This window comes from Ranitomeya imitator, chromosome 1 (genome assembly GCF_032444005.1).
Source record: "Ranitomeya imitator isolate aRanImi1 chromosome 1, aRanImi1.pri, whole genome shotgun sequence".
Lineage (NCBI taxonomy): Eukaryota > Metazoa > Chordata > Amphibia > Anura > Dendrobatidae > Ranitomeya > Ranitomeya imitator.
Genome location: NC_091282.1, coordinates 624,417,097 through 624,437,000, shown reverse-complemented (window position 1 = coordinate 624,437,000; position 19,904 = coordinate 624,417,097).

Genomic DNA, 19,904 nt, shown 5'->3' with positions numbered 1-19,904 from the left:
TTTATAGCGTTTTTTATACCCGATTTTTATGATTGGCAGCTGTCACACACTAAAAGACGCTTTTTATAGCAAAAAAAGGTTTTGCGTCTCCACATTTTGAGGCTTATAATTTTTCCATATTTTGGTCCACAGAGTCATGTGAGGTCTTGTTTTTTGCGGGACGAGTTTACGTTTTTATTGGTAACATTTTCTGACACGTGACATTTTTTGATCACTTTTTATTCCGATTTTTGTGAGGCAGAATGACCAAAAAACAGCTATTCATGAATTTCTTTTGGGGGAGGCGTTTATACCGTTCCGCATTTGGTAAAATGGATAAAGCAGTTTTATTCTTCGGGTCAGTACGTTTACAGCGATACCCCATTTATATCATTTTTTTATGTTTTGGCGCTTTTATACGATACAAACTATTTTATAGAAAAAACAATTATTTTGGCATCGCTTTAATCTCATGACTAACTTTTTTATTTTTTTGCTGATGATGCTGTATGGCGGCTCGTTCTTTGCGGGACAAGATGACGTTTTCAGAAGTACCATGGTTATTTATATCTGTCTTTTTGATCGCGTGTTATTCCACTTTTTGTTCGGCGGTATGATAAAGCGTCGGGTTTTTTTTTCTTACGGTGTTTACTGAAGGGGTTAACTAGTAGGACAGTTTTATAGGTTGGGTCGTTACGGACGCGGCGATACTAAATATGTGTACTTTTATTGTTTTTTTTTATTTAAAGAAATGTATTTATGGGAATAATATTTTTTTTTCTTTATTTAGGATTTTTTTTTTTTTTTAATACATGTGGAAATTTTTTTTTTTTACTTTTTGACTTTGCCCCAGGGGGGGACATCACAGATCGGTTATCTGACAGGTTGCACAGCACTCTGTCAGATCACCGATCTGACTTACAGGGCTGCAGGCTTACCAAGCGCCTGCTCTGAGCAGGCACTTGGTAAGCCACCTCCCTCCCTGCAGGACCCGGATGCCGCGGCCATCTTGGATCCGGGCCTGCTGCAGGGAGGGAGGTAAGGAGACCCTCGGAGCAACGCGATCACATTGCGTTGCTGCGGGGGTCTCATGGAAGCCCGCAGGGAGCCCCCTCCCTGTGGGATGCTTCCCTATACCGCCGGCACATCGTGATCATGTTTGATCGTGGTGTGCCGGGGGTTAATATGCCGGGGGCGGTCCGAGACCGCTCGTGGCACATAGTGCCGGATGTCAGCTGCGATAGGCCGATCGCATATGACATACTATCCCGTCACTGGGAATTAAGTCCCAGGGCACCTTGACGGGATAGTACGTCATATGGGATTAAGGGGTTAATATAATGGGCCCCGCATAGCTCTCCATTTGATATAAGGGGTCCCATATAGTACTTTTATTATAAGGCACCCCACATAGCCTTCCATTTAATATATGGGGCCCCCATATAGCCTTCCATTTAATATAAGGGGTCGCCACATAGCCCTCCATTTCATATATGGAGGCCCCACATAGCCCTTCAATTCAATAAATGGGGTCCCCTCATAGCCATGCATTTAATATATAGGGGCCCACCATAGCCTCTCCATTTAATATATGGTGCCCCGCATAGCCTCCCAATTTAATAAATGGGGTCCCCACATAGCCCCATTTAATATATGGGGGCTTCACATCGTCCTATTTCACTATAATGGGGCTTTCAATCAATATATGTGGGCCCCACATAGCCCTCCATTTCATATATGGGGGTCCCACATAGCCCTCCATTTAATATGGGGACCCCAAAAAGCCCTATTTCAATATAATGGGCCCCCCAGAAAGCCCTCCATTTAATACATAGGCCCCTGTATATTAAATGGAGGGCTATGTGGGGCTCCTGACATAGCCCTCCATTTAATATATGGGGCCCCATTTAGACATCCATTTAACCCCTTTACCCCCAAGGGTGGTTTGCACGTTAATGACCAGGCCAATTTTTACAATTCTGACCACTGTCCCTTTATGAGGTTATAACTCCGAAACGCTTCAACGGATCCTGGTGATTCTGACATTGTTTTCTCGTGACATATTGTACTTCATGATAGTGGTAAAATTTCTTTGATAGTACCTGCGTTTATTTGTGAAAAAAACGGAAATTTGGCGAAAATTTTGAAAATTTCGCAATTTTCAAACTTTGAATTTTTATGCAATTAAATCACAGAGATATGTCACACAAAATACTTAATAAGTAACATTTCCCACATGTCTCCTTTACATCAGCATAATTTTGGAACCAATTTTTTTTTTTGTTAGGGAGTTATAAGGGTTAAAAGTTGACCAGCAATTTCTCATTTTTACAACACCATTTTTTTTTAGGGACCACGTCTCATTTGAAGTCATTTTGAGGGGTCTATATGATAGAAAATGCCCAAGTGTGACACCATTCTAAAAACTGCACCCCTCAAGGTGCTCAAAACCACATTCAAGAAGTTTATTAACCCTTCAGGTGTTTAATAGGAATTTTTGGAATGTTTAAATAAAAATGAACATTTAACTTTTTTACACAAACAATTTTCTTCAGCTCCAATTTGTTTTATTTTACCAAGGGTAACAGGAGAAATTGGACCCAAAAAGTTGTTGTCCAATTTGTCCTGAGTACGCTGATACCCCATATGTGGCAGTAAACCACTGTTTGGGCGCATGGGAGAGCTCGGAAGGGAAGGAGCGCTATTTGACTTTTCAATGCAAAATTGACAGGAATTGAGATGGGACGCCATGTTGCGTTTGGAGAGCCACTGATGTGCCTAAACATTGAAACCCCCCACAAGTGACACCATTTTGGAAAGTAGACCCCCTAAGGAACTTATCTGGATGTGTGGTGAGCACTTTGACCCACCAAGTGCTTCACAGAAGTTTATAATGCAGAACCGTAAAAATAAAAAATCATATTTTTTCACAAAAATTATATTTTTGCCCCCAATTTTTTATTTTTCCAAGGGTAAGATAAGAAATTGGACCTCAAAAGTTGTTGTCCAATTTGTCCTGAGTACGCTGATACCCCATATGTGGCAGTAAACCTCTGTTTGGGCGCATGGGAGAGCTCGGAAGGGAAGGAGCGCAGTTTGACTTTTCAATGCAAAATTGACAGAAATTGAGATGGGACGCCATGTTGCGTTTGGAGAGCCACTGATGTGCCTAAACATTGAAACCCCCCACAAGTGACACCATTTTGGAAAGTAGACCCCCTAAGGAACTTATCTGGATGTGTGGTGAGCACTTTGACCCACCAAGTGCTTCACAGAAGTTTATAATGCAGAACCGTAAAAATAAAAAATCATATTTTTTCACAAAAAATATATTTTTGCCCCCAATTTTTTATTTTTCCAAGGGTAAGAGAAGAAATTGGACCTCAAAAGTTGTTGTCCAATTTGTCCCGAGTACGCTGATACCCCATATGTGGCAGTAAACCACTGTTTGGGCGCATGGGAGAGCTCGGAAGGGAAGGAGCGCCGTTTGACTTTTCAATGCAAAATTGACAGGAATTGAGATGGGACGCCATGTTGCGTTTGGAGAGCCACTGATGTGCCTAAACATTGAAAACCCCCACAAGTGACACCATTTTGGAAAGTAGACCCCCTAAGGAAAATATCTGGATGTGTGGTGAGCACTTTGACCCACCAAGGGCTTCACAGAAGTTTATAATGCAGAGCCATAAAAATAAAACAAAATTTTTTTCCCACAAAAATTATTTTTTAGCCCCCAGTTTTGTATTTTCCCTAGAGTAACAGGAGAAATTGGACCACAAAAGTTGTTGTCCAATTTGTCCTGAGTACGCTGATACCCCATATGTGGGGGGGAACCACCGTTTGGGCGCATGGGAGGGTTCGGAAGGGAAGGAGCGCCATTTGGAATGCAGACTTAGATGGAATGGTCTGCAGGCGTCACATTGCGTTTGCAGAGCCCCTAATGTACCTAAACAGTAGAAACCCCCCACAAGTGACACCATTTTGGAAAGTAGACCCCCTAAGGAACTCATCTTGATGTGTTGTGAGAGCTTTGAACCCCCAAGTATTTCACTACAGTTTATAACGCAGAGCCATGCAAATAAAAAATATTTTTTTTTCCACAAAAATTATGTTTTAGCCCCCAGTTTTGTATTTTTCCAAGGTTAGCAGGAGAAATTGGACCCTAAATGTTGTTGTCCAATTTGTCCTGAGTACGCTGATACCCGATATGTGGGGGGGAACCACCGTTTGGGCGCATGGGAGGGCTCGGAAGGGAAGGAGCATCATTTGGAATGCAGACTTAGATGGATTGGTCTGCAGGCGTCACATTGCGTTTGCAGAGCCCCTAATGTACCTAAACAGTAGAAACCCCCCACAAGTGACCCCATATTGGAAACTAGACCCCTCAATGAACTTATCTAGATGTGTTGTGAGAACTTTGAACCCCCAAGTGTTTCCCTACAGTTTATAACGCAGAGCCGTGAAAATAAAAAATCTTTTTGTTTTCCTACAAAAATTATTTTTTAGCCCCCAGTTTTGTATTTTCCCAAGGGTAACAGGAGAAATTGGTCCACAAAAGTTGTTGTCCAATTTGTCCTGAGTACGCTGATACCCCATATGTTGGGGTAAACCCCTGTTTGGGCACACAGGAGAGCTCGGAAGGGAAGGAGCACTGTTTTACTTTTTCAACGCAGAATTGGCTGGAATTGAGATCGGACGCCATGTCGTGTTTGGAGAGCCCCTGATGTGCCGAAACAGTGGAAACCCCCCAATTATAACTGAAACCCTAATCTAAACACACCCCTAACCCTAATTCCAACGCTAACCCTAACCACACCTCTAACCCTGACACACCCCTAACCCTAATCCCAACCCTATTCCCAACTGTAAATGTAATCTAAACCCTAACCCTAACTTTAGCCCCAACCCTAACTGTAGCCCCAACCCTAACCCTAGCCCTAACCCTAGCCCTAACCCTAACCCTAGCCCTAACCCTAGCCCTAACCCTAGCCCTAACCCTAGCCCTAGCCCTAGCCCTAACCCTAGCCCTAACCCTAGCCCTAGCCCTAACCCTAGCCCTAACCCTAGCCCTAACCCTAACCCTAGCCCTAACCCTAGCCCTAACCCTAGCCCTAACCCTAGCCCTAACCCTAGCCCTAGCCCTAACCCTAGCCCTAACCCTAGCCCTAATGGGAAAATGGAAATAAATACATTTTTTTTTATTTTTCCCTAACTAAGGGGGTGATGAAGGGGGGTTTGATTTACTTTTATAGCGAGTTTTTTAGCGGATTTTTATGATTGGCAGCCGTCACACACTGAAAGACCCTTTTTATTGCAAAAAATATTTTTTGCAATACCACATTTTGAGAGCTATAATTTTTCCATATTTTGGTCCACAGAGTCATGTGAGGTCTTGTTTTTTGCGGGACGAGTTGACGTTTTTATTGAAAACATTTTTGGGCACGTGACATTTTTTTATCGCTTTTTATTCCGATTTTTGTGAGGAAGAATGACCAAAAGCCAGCTATTCATGAATTTCTATTGGGGGAGGCGTTTATACCGTTCCGCGTTTGGTAAAATTGATAAATCCGTTTTATTCTTCGGGTCAGTGCGATTACAGCGATACCTCATTTATATCATTTTTTTTATGTTTTGGTGCTTTTATACGATAAAAACTATTTTACAGAAAAAATAATTATTTTTGCATCGCTTTATTCTCAGGACTATAACTTTTTTATTTTTTTGCTGATGATGCTGTATGGCGGCTCTTTTTTTGCGGGACAATATGACGCTTTCAGCGGTACCATGGTTATTTATATCTGTCTTTTTGATCGCGTGTTATTCCACTTTTTGTTCGGCGGTATGATAATAAAGCGTTGTTTTTTGCCTCGTTTTTTTTTTTTTTTCTTACGGTGTTTACTGAAGGGGTTAACTAGTGGGCCAGTTTTATAGGTCGGGCCGTTACGGACGCGGCGATACTAAATATGTGTACTTTTATTGGTTTTTTTTTTTTATTTAGATGAAGAAATGTATTTATGGGAATAATATTTTTTTTTTTTTTTCATTATTTTGGAATATTTTTTTATATTTTTTTTACACATTTGGAAAAATTTTTTTTTACTTTTTTACTTTGTCCCAGGGGGGGACATCACAGATCAGTGATCTGACAGTTTGCACAGCACTCTGTCAGATCACTGATCTGATAGGAGTGCAGGCTGCTTCACAGTGCCTGCTCTGAGCAGGCTTCTGTGAAGCCACCTCCCTCCCTGCAGGACCCGGATCCGCGGCCATCTTGGATCCGGGGCTCGAGCAGGGAGGGAGGTGAGGAGACCCTCGCAGAAACGCGATCACATCGCGTTGCTGCGGGGGGCTCAGGGAAGCCCGCAGGGAGCCCCCTCCCTGCGCGGTGCTTCCCTGCACCGCCGGCACATCGCGATCATCTTTGATCGCGGTGTGCCAGGGGTTAATGTGCCGGGGGCGGTCCGTGACCGCTCCTGGCACATAGTGCCGGATGTCAGCTGCGATAAGCAGCTGACACCCGGCCGCGATCGGCCGCGCTCCCCCCGTGAGCGCGGCCGATCGGCTATGACGTACTATCCCGTCCAGGGTCAGATAAGCCCAGGGCACCTCGACGGGATAGTACGTCTAAGGTCACAGAGGGGTTAATATACGGGAGCCACCACATAGCCCTTCATTTAATATCTGCGGGCCTCCACATAGCCCTCAATTTAATACATGGGGACCACACACACAGCACACCATTTAATAAATGGAAGCCCCACATAGCCCTCCATTTAATATATGGGGGCCCCACATAGCCCGGTTTGTGGGAACGCAGCGACGTACATATACTGCGCATGTCAGCAAGGGATTAATATGAGTTCCCATTGGTTTTCCATATAGTTAAAAGTGCTGCACTTAGCCTTCCCTTACCCGTGCCTCCAGAGAGCACTCCCATTTCCCGTTGGTATGCCACCTGAAGCACATTCTTTTCCCATTGGCGTACCACTGGAGAACACCCTTTTCTCGTTGGAGTTTCAAAGGAGCACACCCTTTTTCTGCTGGCATGTCACTGGAGCACACCCTTTTCCCGTTGGCGTGTCACCGGCACACACCCTTTTCCCGTTGGCGTGGCAGCAGAGCACACCCTTTTCCGTTGGCGTGCCAGCAGAGCACACCATTTCCCGTTGGCCCACCAGAAGGGCTCAATACTTGGCCTTTTTGCTTACCACCGGAGGCGCCCATCTTGGGCTTATCAGCCTGACACCGGGGCGCTCTCTGGCCTGTTTGCCTACCACCGGGGCACCCATCTTGGGCTTTTTATTCTGCCACCAGAGTGCATTCTCTGACCTCTTTATTTACCAGCATGGCCCACATCTTTGGCTTTGTAGCCTGCCACTGGGGTGCATCCATTGGCCTTATTGCCTACCACCAGGGCATCCATCTTGGGCTTTTTACCCTGTAACCGGGGTACACGATCTGGCCCTTTTGCTTACTACCGGGACACCCATCTTGGGCATTTTAGCTTGCTACTGTGGTGCATTTTTTTCAGCCTTTTCGCTGCCCCTCCTGAGCATTTTAGCTTGCTAACGGGGTGCACTTTTTGACCTTTATGCTGCCCTTCTTGGGCATTTTAGCTTGGTAACAGGGTGCACTTTCTGCCTACCACCGGGGCACCCATTTTGGGCTTTTTATTCTGCCACCGGGGTGTGCCATCTGGCCTCTTGCTTACCACCGGTGCACCCATCTTGGGCATTTTAGCTTGCTACGGGGGTACATTTTTTGGTCTTTTTGCTTACCACCGGGCTGCCCTTCCTGGGCGTTTTAGCTTGGTACCTGGGTGCAATTTTCTGCCTTCCAGCAGGGCAGTCATCTTGGGCTTTTTATTCTGCCACCGGGGTACATTCTCTGACCTTTTTATTTACCAACGGGGTGCCCATCTTTGGCTTTTTAGCCTGCCACTGGGGTGCACTCATTGCCCTTATTGCTTACCACCAGGGAGCCCATCTTGGGCTATTTATTCTGCCACAGGGGTGAATCTTTGACTTTTCTCGTTTACCAGTGGTGTTCCCATCTTGTAATCACGGGCTTGTACCTCTGTTCTGGCTACCTAATAAAGGGAGACATAAGTTTTGCGCTGATTTATTCCTACTTGTTTTCTGTTACAAGAAATATCATTTCATGTCTATACGGGAAATTTAATCAACTGCTTGCATATAATGATTGAACAGTAATTGATTCTCTTTATAATGCACGTATATTTATATATACGCATGTCTTTTGTCTATCAGGAAAGCATAACGAGGGTATTTTCTTATAGGTAGGTTCATATAGCAAAGCTTCTAATTGCCTTTATTTTACTGAAAAAGGGATTAAATCCAAAAAGTCCTTATTGCCTTAAAAAAAACTACCCAAACTCTTCTGTGCCATAATCAGTATACTAAAAAAGTTATTGTGGCACCAAGTCTAAAAATTATTTCAAGTTTTTAAGCAGTTATCTGCTCTTTGGAAGTAACAGGGCCAAAGTGCAATTTTTTATATACAGTTGTAATCAAAATTATTCATTCATTCCTTGCAAATTAGGATTATTAACAAAAAGTTAAAGGGAACCTGTTACCAGGTTTGGCCAATATAATATACTATACATTCTATAATACTGCAGATAAGCCCCCAATCCGACCTGAAAGATAAGAAAAATAAGTTACCGTATTTTTCGCTTTATAAGACGCTCCGGATTATAAGACGCACCCCCCATTTTCCCCCCAAATTTTGGGGTAAAATGTCTTACAAAGCGGAAAATACGGTATATTATACTCAAACAGGGGGCAGTCTGGTCCGATGGGTATCGTAGGTCCGGGTCCCAAAACAAATATAAAAATATACAAAAGGCATTGAATGTTCCTGGAGATAAAGTTGGAAGTTCACAAGTTCAAAGATAAAGTACCACTCCAGCGTTTTGTTTTTTTTAATTACTTCACCACCTCCGATATCAACAATTTATGTTCTATGTGTGCGGTACTTACCGGTCTCAGTTTTTTAGCATTTCTATCACCAATCCACTTTTCTCTTGGACCACATAATTGCAGTTATGAATAGCTGAATCGCTTCAGCGTTTTCTATGTGACCAGAAGTCACTTTCTCGATTTACGTGGATAAATAAGACGTGAGCACAGCTGGAAGGGTGCACAGGTAGGTTCCCACACCGTGTGACATGAATGTAAAAGAACCTGGCACTCAATTTAAATGTATGCAACTTGATATTTTATTGTGTAGTACCAATAAAACGTTTCGGTCTAATCGACCTTCTTCAGTTACTACAAATATGGAAAAAGAGTATAAACAAATGCCATCATATGCAAACAAGAAAAGAACAAAAGGAAAAAAAGGGTGGGGTAAAAAACATGAGGATATAATCTAACAAAAGTATGTACAACATTTAGAGAAAAGGTCATATCAGTGTAATAGAAATTCTCATCATTGGCGTAGGTGCCACAGAATATTCCCATATCCGAATATAAAGTCCATCTTAGTAAAGGAGAAAGAAAATGAGACCTGGCATACCGTACTGATAGGGTTTATGGATGGATCTTGGTGATAATTCAGAATCAATCTGGTTAGAGTTGCTGTAATGAAAAGTGTATGGGGTGCCGTTATAGGGTGATGGTGAAGTCAATAAAGTGCCACTATTGAATAAAGGTTACCTTAGAGGTTAAATACGGCACTCACTAGTAAAATGGGCTAGGAGCTGTGGACCAAACACAAAAAAGAAGGAAACCCTCCTGAGTCAAAACGCAACATAATGCGGGGCGCTGTAGACTTAAAGCACCTAGGATGGCCTACTGGCATTTATATTGGCACAGCATTTGTGTCTAATACTGTCTGTCTATTTTGTCTGGGTCATATATGCTCTATATTCAAGCTATTATCTGGTGCACACTAATTATTTGTTACATTGGGAGCTCCACCTTTATCATAATGGCCATAATGACAACATGCCTATAGAGTAGTTATTGTATTTCCATCAACAGAGCAGCTGCATATCTAACATATTTATGTAAAAATATTTTATGTCATCTATATGGTATTTGCCGTATTATATGTGTATATATTTCTTGGAACAAGCTTTTTTGGTCTTGGGGGGCATACCCCACTTGGGGTATGTACCACTTTGGTTTTTAAATTGTTTGGTGTGTCCTTTTTGACCATAATAAAATTTATTAGTGTATTTATATTTTTTGGGGGTGATCCCTGGTTCTTTGTATGTTTCTTTTCTTCTTTGACATGGCTCTTGTTTGACATACTCCAGGTGGATCCCAGTTTTGTTATGGAACAATGGTGCCCTCCACTCTTCCTGCTTCATGTGTCTTAATATACAAGTAAAAAAAACATGTTTAATCTGTACTCACCTTCTATGTAAATCTCTGGCTTTCAGTCATGTGGGTGGTGCTGGATATTGGTTCAGTCATAAAACTCTTCCCAGTAGTCTTGTCCACTGCAGTTTGATGGTTGGGCTGTGATGCCCTGACATGTAGCTCCCTGAAGAAATCCCACAACTTTGCGTTGACTGCCAGCTTGAAGACTGAATCAACATACAGCGTCACCCACATTATTGGAAGCCCAAGCCCAATAAAACGTGTCAGAAAGACCTGCATTTTCAGTGTCAGTTTAATTCATTCTATGTCCGCCCATAGACAATAAAACTCTGCAGTTGCATTTTAAAACGTGCTAGAGCATCTGTATGACATCATGCCGCTATGAGATGGGAAATCAGCTGTCAAATATGGATTCTGCATAGAGAAGCAGAGATGGTCATGTAATCACAGTGAGCAGGGAGGGAGCATGAGTTGCTAGGTTCTAGGAGATGAAGTGAGCTCTAAACTGCACCCTGAAGGCTGAGTTTCCACTGTAACTTTGGCTAATATACCAGCCCTGATTACAGAGGAAATCAGATTTTATAAAAAATAAAAAAAAAGTGTTACAATGTAGAAACGCCACTGGGCAATATACTACGTGACTGGCCAATATACTACGTGACTGGCCAATATACTACCTGACTGGCCAATATACTACCTGACTGGCCAATATACTACCTGACTGGCCAATATACTACGTGCCTGGCCAATATACTACGTGCCTGGCCAATATACTACGTGACTGGCCAATATACTACGTGACTGGCCAATATACTACGTGACTGGCCAATATACTACGTGACTGGCCAATATACTACGTGACTGGCCAATATACTACGTGACTGGCCAATATACTACTTCCTTAGGGGGTCTACTTTCCAAAATGGTGTCACTTGTGGGGGGTTTCAATGTTTAGGCACATCAGGGGCTCTCCAAACGCAACATTGTGTCCCATCTCGATTCCATTTCATTGAAAAGTCAAATGGCGCTCCTTCGCTTCCGAGCTCTGTCATGCGCCCAAACAGTTATTTAACCCCACATATGGGGTATCGGTGTACTCAGGACAAATTGTACAACAACTTTTGGGGTCCATTTTCTCCTGTTACCATTGGTAAAATAAAACAAAATGGAGCTGAAGTAAATTTTTTGTGAAAAAAAGTTAAATGTTCATTTTTATTTAAACATTCCAAAAATTCCTGTGAAGCACCAGAAGGGTTAATAAACTTCTTGAATATGGTTTTGAGCACTTTGAGGGGTGCAGTTTTTAGAATGGTGTCACTCTTGGGTATTTTCTATCATATAGACCCCTCAAAATGACTTCAAATGAGATGTGGTCCCTAAAAAAAAATGGTGTTGTAAAAGTGAGAAATTGCTGGTCAAATTTTAACCCTTATAACTCCCTAACAAAAAAAAAATTTTGCTTCCAAAATTGTGCCGATGTAAAGTAGACATGTGGGAAATGTTACTTATTAAGTATTTTGTGTGACATCTCTCTGTGATTTAATTGCATAAAAATTCAAAGTTGGAAAATTGCGAAATTTTCAAAATTTTCGCCAAATTTCTGTTTTATTCACAAATTAACGCGGGTAATATCAAAGAAATATTACCACTATCATGAAGTACAATATGTCACGAGAAAACAATGTCAGAATCACTGGGATCCGTTGAAGCGTTCCAGAGTTATAACCTCATAAAGGGACAGTGGTCAGAATTGTAAAAATTGGCCCGGTCATTAACGTGCAAACCACCTTTGGGTGTAAAGGGGTTAAAAGGGCTGCACTTAGCTTTACCTACCCGTGCCTCTAGAGCACTCCCTTTTCCCGCTGCTGTGCCACCGGAGCACATCCTTTTCCCGTTGGCGTGCCACCGGAGCACATCCTTTTCCCATTGGCGTGCCACCGGAGCACACCCTTTTCCCGTTGGCGTGCCACCGGAGCACATTTTTCCCGTTGGCGTGCCACCGGAGCACACCCTTTTCCCGTTGGCGTGCCACCAAAGCACACCGTTGGCGTGTCACCAAAACACATCCTTTTTCCCGTTGGTATGCCACCAGAGCACACTTTTATACGTTGGCGTGCCACCGAAGCACACCTTTTTCCCGATGGCATGCCACCGGAGCAAACCCTTTTCCGTTGGCGTGCCAGCGGAGCACACCATTTCCCGTTGGCCTGCCAGCAGAGCACACCATTTCCCGTTGGCGTGCCACCGGAGCACACCATTTCCCGTTGGCGTGCCACCGGAGCACACCATTTCCCGTTGGCGTGCCACCGGAGCACACCATTTCCCGTTGGCGTGCCACCGGAGCACACCATTTCCCGTTGGCCCGCCAGAAGGGCCCAATACTTGGCCTTTTTGCTTACCAGCGGAGGCGACCATCTTGGGCATTTCAGCCTGACACCGGGGTGCATTCTTTGACCTTTTTAATTACCAGCGTGGAGCCCATCTTGGGCCTCACATAGTACTCCATTTAATACATATGGGCCCTACATAGCCCTCAATTTAACAAAATGGGCCCCACAGAGCCCTCCATTTAACATAATTGACCCCACATAGCACTCCATTTAACCCCTTAAGCCCCGAGGGTGGTTTGAACGTTAATGACCGGGACAATTTTTACAATTCTGACCACTGTCCCTTTATGAGGTTATAACTCTGGAACGCTTCAACGGATCTTGGCGATTCTGACGTGATATATTGTACTTCATGATAGTTGTCAAATTTCTTTGATATTACCTGCGTTTATTTATGAAAAAAACGGAAATTTGGCGAAAATTTTGAAAATTTTGCAATTTTCCAACTTTGAATTTTTATGCCCTTAAATCACAGAGATATGTCACAAAAAATAATTAATAAGTAACATTCCCCACATGTCTACTTTACATCAGCACAATTTTGGAACCAACATTTTTTTTGTTAGGGAGTTATAAGGGTTAAAAGTTGACCAGCAATTTCTCACTTTTACAAAACCAATATTTTTTAGGGACTACATGACATTTGAAGTCATTTTGAGGGGTCTATGGTAGAAAATACCCAAGAGTGACACCATTTTAAAAACTGCACCCCTCAAGGTGCTCAAAACCACATTCAAGAAGTTTATTAACCCTTCAGGTGTTTCACAGGCATTTTTGGAATGTTTAAATAAAAATTAACATTTAACTTTTTTTCATAAACAATTTACTTCAACTTCAATTTGTTTTATTTTACCAAGGGTAACAGGAGAAAATGGACCCCAAAAGTTGTTATACAATTTGTCCTGAGTACGCTGATACCCCATATGTGGGGGTAAACCACTGTTTGGGCGCATGGCAGAGCTCGGAAGGGAAGGAGCACCATTTGACTTTTCAATGCAAAATTGACTGGAAATGAGATGGGATGCCATGTTGCGTTTGGAGAGCCACTGATGTGCCAAAATATTGAAACCCCCCACAAGTGACACCATTTTGGAAAGTAGACCCCCTAAGAAACTTATCTAGATGTGTGGTGAGCACTTTGACCCACCAAGTGCTTCACAGAAGTTTATAATGCAGAGCCGTAAAAATAAAAAATCATATTTTTTCACAAAAATGATCTTTTTGCCCCCAATTTTTTATTTTCCCAAGGATAAGAGAAGAAATTGGACCGCAAAAGTTGTTGTGCAATTTGTCCTGAATACGCTGATACCCCATATGTGGGTGTAAACCACTGTTTGGGCGCATGGCAGAGCTCGGAAGGGAAGGAGTGCCATTTGACTTTTCAATCCAAAATTGACTGGAATTGAGATGGGACACCATGTCGCGTTTGGAGAGCTCCTGATGTACCTAAACATTAAAATCCCCCACAAGTGACACCATTTTGGAAAGTAGACCCCCTAAGGAACTTATTTATGTGTTGTGAGAGCTTTAAACCCCCAAGTGTTTCACTACAGTTTATAATGCAGAGCCGTGAAAATAATTTTTTTTTTTTTTTTACAAAAATGATTTTTTTAGCCCCCAGTTTTGAATTTTCACAAGGGTAACAGGATAAATTGGACCCCAAAAGTTGTTGTACAATTTGTCCTGAGTACGCCGATACCCCACATGTGGGGGGGAACCACTGTTTGGGCGCATGGCAGAGCTCGGAAGGGAAGGAGCGCCATTTGGAATGCAGACTTAGATGGATTGGTCTGCAGGCGTCATGTTGCATTTGCAGAGCCCCTGATGTACCCAAACAGTAGAAACCCCCCACAAGTGACCCTATATTGGAAACTAGACCCTCCAAGGAACTTATCTAGATGTGTTGTGAGAACTTTGAACCCCCAAGTTTTTCACTACAGTTTATAACCGAGCCGTGAAAATAAAAAATCTTTTTTTTCCCACAAAAATGATTTTTAGCCCCCCAAATTTTTATTTTCCCAAGTGTAACAAGAGAACTTGGACCCCAAAGGTGTTGTCCAATTTGTCCCGAGTACGCTGATACCCCATATGTGGGAATCAACCCCTGTTTGGGCATACGGGAGAGCTCGGAAGGGAAGGAGCACTGTTTTACTTTTTCAACGCAGAATTGGCTGGAATTGAGATCGAACGCCATGCCGCGTTTGGAGAGCCCCTGATATGCCTAAACAGTGGAAACCCCCAATTCTAACTGAAACCCTAATCCAAACATACCCCTAACCCTAATCCCAACAGTAACCCTAACCACACCCCTGACACACCCCTAACTCTAATCCAAACCCTAATCCCAACCGTAAATGTAATCCAAACCCTAACACTAACTTTAGCCAACCCTAACCCTAACTTTATCCCCAACCCTAACCCTAACTTTAGCCCCAACCCTAACCCTAACTTTAGCTCCAACCCTAACCCTAGCCCTAGCGTGAAAATGAAAATGAATACATGTTTTTTAATTTTATTATTTTTCCCTAAGGGGGTGATGAAGGGGTTTTTGATTTACTTTTATTGCGTTTTTTATACCCGATTTTTATGATTGGCAGCTGTCACACACTAAAAGACGCTTTTTATAGCAAAAAAAGGTTTTGCGTCTTCACATTTTGAGGCTTATAATTTTTCCATATTTTGGTCCACAGAGTCATGTGAGGTCTTGTTTTTTGCGGGACGAGTTTACGTTTTTATTGGTAACATTTTCTGACACGTGACATTTTTTGATCACTTTTTATTCCGATTTTTGTGAGGCAGAATGACCAAAAAACAGCTATTCATGAATTTCTTTTGGGGGAGGCGTTTATACCGTTCCGCATTTGGTAAAATGGATAAAGCAGTTTTATTCTTCGGGTCAGTACGTTTACAGCGATACCCCATTTATATAATTTTTTTATGTTTTGGCGCTTTTATACGATACAAACTATTTTATAGAAAAAACAATTATTTTGGCATCGCTTTAATCTCATGACTAACTTTTTTATTTTTTTGCTGATGATGCTGTATGGCGGCTCGTTCTTTGCGGGACAAGATGACGTTTTCAGAAGTACCATGGTTATTTATATCTGTCTTTTTGATCGCGTGTTATTCCACTTTTTGTTCGGCGGCATGATAAAGCGTCGGGTTTTTTTTTCTTACGGTGTTTACTGAAGGGATTAACTAGTAGGACAGTTTTATAGGTTGGGTCGTTACGGACACGGCGATACTAAATATGTGTACTTTTATTGTTTTTTTTTATTTAAAGAAATGTATTTATGAGAATATTTTTTTTTCTTTATTTAGGATTTTTTTTTTTTAATACATGTGGAAATTTTTTTTTTTTACTTTTTGACTTTGCCCCAGGGGGGGACATCACAGATCGGTTATCTGACAGGTTGCACAGCACTCTGTCAGATCACCGATCTGACTTACAGGGCTGCAGGCTTACCAAGCGCCTGCTCTGAGCAGGCACTTGGTAAGCCACCTCCCTCCCTGCAGGACCCGGATGCCGCGGCCATCTTGGATCCGGGCCTGCTGCAGGGAGGGAGGTAAGGAGACCCTCGGAGCAACGCGATCACATTGCGTTGCTGCGGGGGTCTCATGGAAGCCCGCAGGGAGCCCCCTCCCTGTGGGATGCTTCCCTATACCGCCGGCACATCGTGATCATGTTTGATCGTGGTGTGCCGGGGGTTAATGTGCCGGGGGCGGTCCGAGACCGCTCGTGGCACATAGTGCCGGATGTCAGCTGCGATAGGCCGATCGCATATGACATACTATCCCGTAACTGGGAATTAAGTCCCAGGGCACCTTGACGGGATAGTACGTCATATGGGATTAATATAATGGGCCCCGCATAGCTCTCCATTTGATATAAGGGGTCCCATACAGTACTTTTATTATAAGGCACCCCACATAGCTTTCCATTTAATATATGGGGCCCCCATATAGCCTTCCATTTAATATAAGGGGTCGCCACATAGCCCTCCATTTCATATATGGAGGCCCCACATAGCCCCTCAATTCAATAAATGGGGTCCCCTCAAAGCCATGCATTTAATATATAGGGGCCCACCATAGCCTCTCCATTTAATATATGGTGCCCCGCATAGCCTCACAATTTAATAAATGGGGTCCCCACATAGCCCCATTTAATATATGGGGGCTTCACATCGTCCTATTTCACTATAATGGGTCTTTCAATCAATATATGTGGGCCCCACATAGCCCTCCATTTCATATATGGGGGTCCCACATAGCCCTCCATTTAATATGGGGACCCCAAAAAGCCCTATTTCAATATAATTGGCCCCCCAGAAAGCCCTCCATTTAATACATAGGCCCCTGTATATTAAATGGAGGGCTATGTGGGGCTCCTGACATAGCCCTCCATTTAATATATGGGGCCCCATTTAGACATCCATTTAATATACGGGAGCCACCACATAGCCCTTCATTTAATATCTGCGGGCCTCCACATAGCCCTCAATTTAATACATGGGGACCACACACACAGCACACCATTTAATAAATGGAAGCCCCACATAGCCCTCCATTTAATATATGGGGGCCCCACATAGCCCGGTTTGTGGGAACGCAGCGACGTACATATACTGCGCATGTCAGCAAGGGATTAATATGAGTTCCCATTGGTTTTCCATATAGTTAAAAGTGCTGCACTTAGCTTTCCCTTACCCGTGCCTCCAGAGAGCATTCCCATTTCCCGTTGGTATGCCACCTGAAGCACATTCTTTTCCCATTGGCGTACCACTGGAGAACACCCTTTTCTCATTGGAGTTCCAAAGGAGCACACCCTTTTTCTGCTGGCATGCCACTGGAGCACACCCTTTTCCCGTTGGCGTGGCAGCAGAGCACACCCTTTTCCGTTGGCGTGCCAGCAGAGCACACCATTTCCCGTTGGCCCACCAGAAGGGCCCAATACTTGGCCTTTTTGCTTACCACCGGAGGCGCCCATCTTGGGCATATCAGCCTGACACCGGGGCGCTCTCTGGCCTGTTTGCCTACCACCGGGGCACCCATCTTGGGCTTTTTATTCTGCCACCAGAGTGCATTCTCTGACCTCTTTATTTACCAGCATGGCCCACATCTTTGGCTTTGTAGCCTGCCACTGGGGTGCATCCATTGGCCTCATTGCCTACCACCAGGGCATCCATCTTGGGCTTTTTACCCTGTAACCGGGGTACACGATCTGGCCCTTTTGCTTACTACCGGGACACCCATCTTGGGCATTTTAGCTTGCTATGGGGGTACATTTTTTGGTCTTTTTGCTTACCACCGGGCTGCCCTTCCTGGGCGTTTTAGCTTGGTACCTGGGTGCAATTTTCTGCCTTCCAGCAGGGCAGTCATCTTGGGCTTTTTATTCTGCCACCGGGGTACATTCTCTGACCTTTTTATTTACCAACGGGGTGCCCATCTTTGGCTTTTTAGCCTGCCACTGGGGTGCACTCATTGCCCTTATTGCTTACCACCAGGGAGCCCATCTTGGGCTATTTATTCTGCCACAGGGGTGAATCTTTGACTTTTCTCGTTTACCAGTGGTGTTCCCATCTTGTAATCACGGGCTTGTACCTCTGTTCTGGCTACCTAATAAAGGGAGACATAAGTTTTGCGCTGATTTATTCCTACTTGTTTTCTGTTACAAGAAATATCATTTCATGTCTATACGGGAAATTTAATCAACTGCTTGCATATAATGATTGAACAGTAATTGATTCTCTTTATAATGCACGTATATTTATATATACGCATGTCTTTTGTCTATCAGGAAAGCATAACGAGGGTATTTTCTTATAGGTAGGTTCATATAGCAAAGCTTCTAATTGCCTTTATTTTACTGAAAAAGGGATTAAATCCAAAAAGTCCTTATTGCCTTAAAAAAAACTACCCAAACTCTTCTGTGCCATAATCAGTATACTAAAAAAGTTATTGTGGCACCAAGTCTAAAAATTATTTCAAGTTTTTAAGCAGTTATCTGCTCTTTGGAAGTAACAGGGCCAAAGTGCAATTTTTTATATACAGTTGTAATCAAAATTATTCATTCATTCCTTGCAAATTAGGATTATTAACAAAAAGTTAAAGGGAACCTGTTACCAGGTTTGGCCAATATAAGATACTATACATTCTATAATGCTGCAGATAAGCCCCCAATCCGACCTGAAAGATAAGAAAAATAAGTTACCGTATTTTTCGCTTTATAAGACGCTCCGGATTATAAGACGCACCCCAAATTTTGAGGAGAAAAATAGGAAAAAAACATTTTTAACCCCTCTGTGACCTTGGACGTACTATCCCGTCGAGGTGCCCTGGGCCTATCTGACCCTTGACGGGATAGTACGTCCTGCCCTTTAATGCGATACCGCGACTTAAGTCGCGGTGATCGCATTAAAATTCCGACGCCATCTCACCTGGGGGGAGATGGCCTCGGCATCCAGGGCATTGTCGCCGCCCACCCGCCCTCTCGTTCGCTGTGATTGGCTGTTCAATTCTGAACAGCCAATCACAGCCATTCTCATTGTTTCAGCCAATCGAAGCGGCTGAAACAATGAGGTCACAGGCTAGGATCGAGTACCGATGTACTCGATCCTAGGTCCGGTGCCTGGCAACGCCAGGCACCGGCAAGAACACCCCGGATTGGCGCGATCGCCGATCGCATCGATCGCGCCAATCGCAGGGCACCGCGCGGTATTACCGCGCTGTGCCCTGCCGGAACCTGCGTGGATCGGTGCTCTAATAGCACCGATCCTAGGATAGGACACAGTGCAGGCCCAGCAGGGCCTGCAGGAGCCGATTGGCGCGATCGATGTCATCGTCGATCGCGCCAATCACAGGGCGCAGCGGCGATCACGCTGTGACCGCTCTGTGCCCTGCAGGTGACCTGGCTGTGACCTGCCTAGGATGGCGCGAACAGATCCGATCCTAGGCAGGTCACAGCCAGGTCACCAGGAAAGCTCTGATTGGTGGGATCGATGTTATGGTCGATCCCACCAATGACAGGTCACAGCAGCAGCATGACCGCTCTGTGACCTGTCTGTGTCACCTGCCTGACCTGTGTATGACCGCTCTGCAGGGTCCTCATTCTAGCTGAGGATTCCTACAGAGCGGTCATACTGCTGGATCTCCCTGCTGGATTTTGTGCCTGGATCTC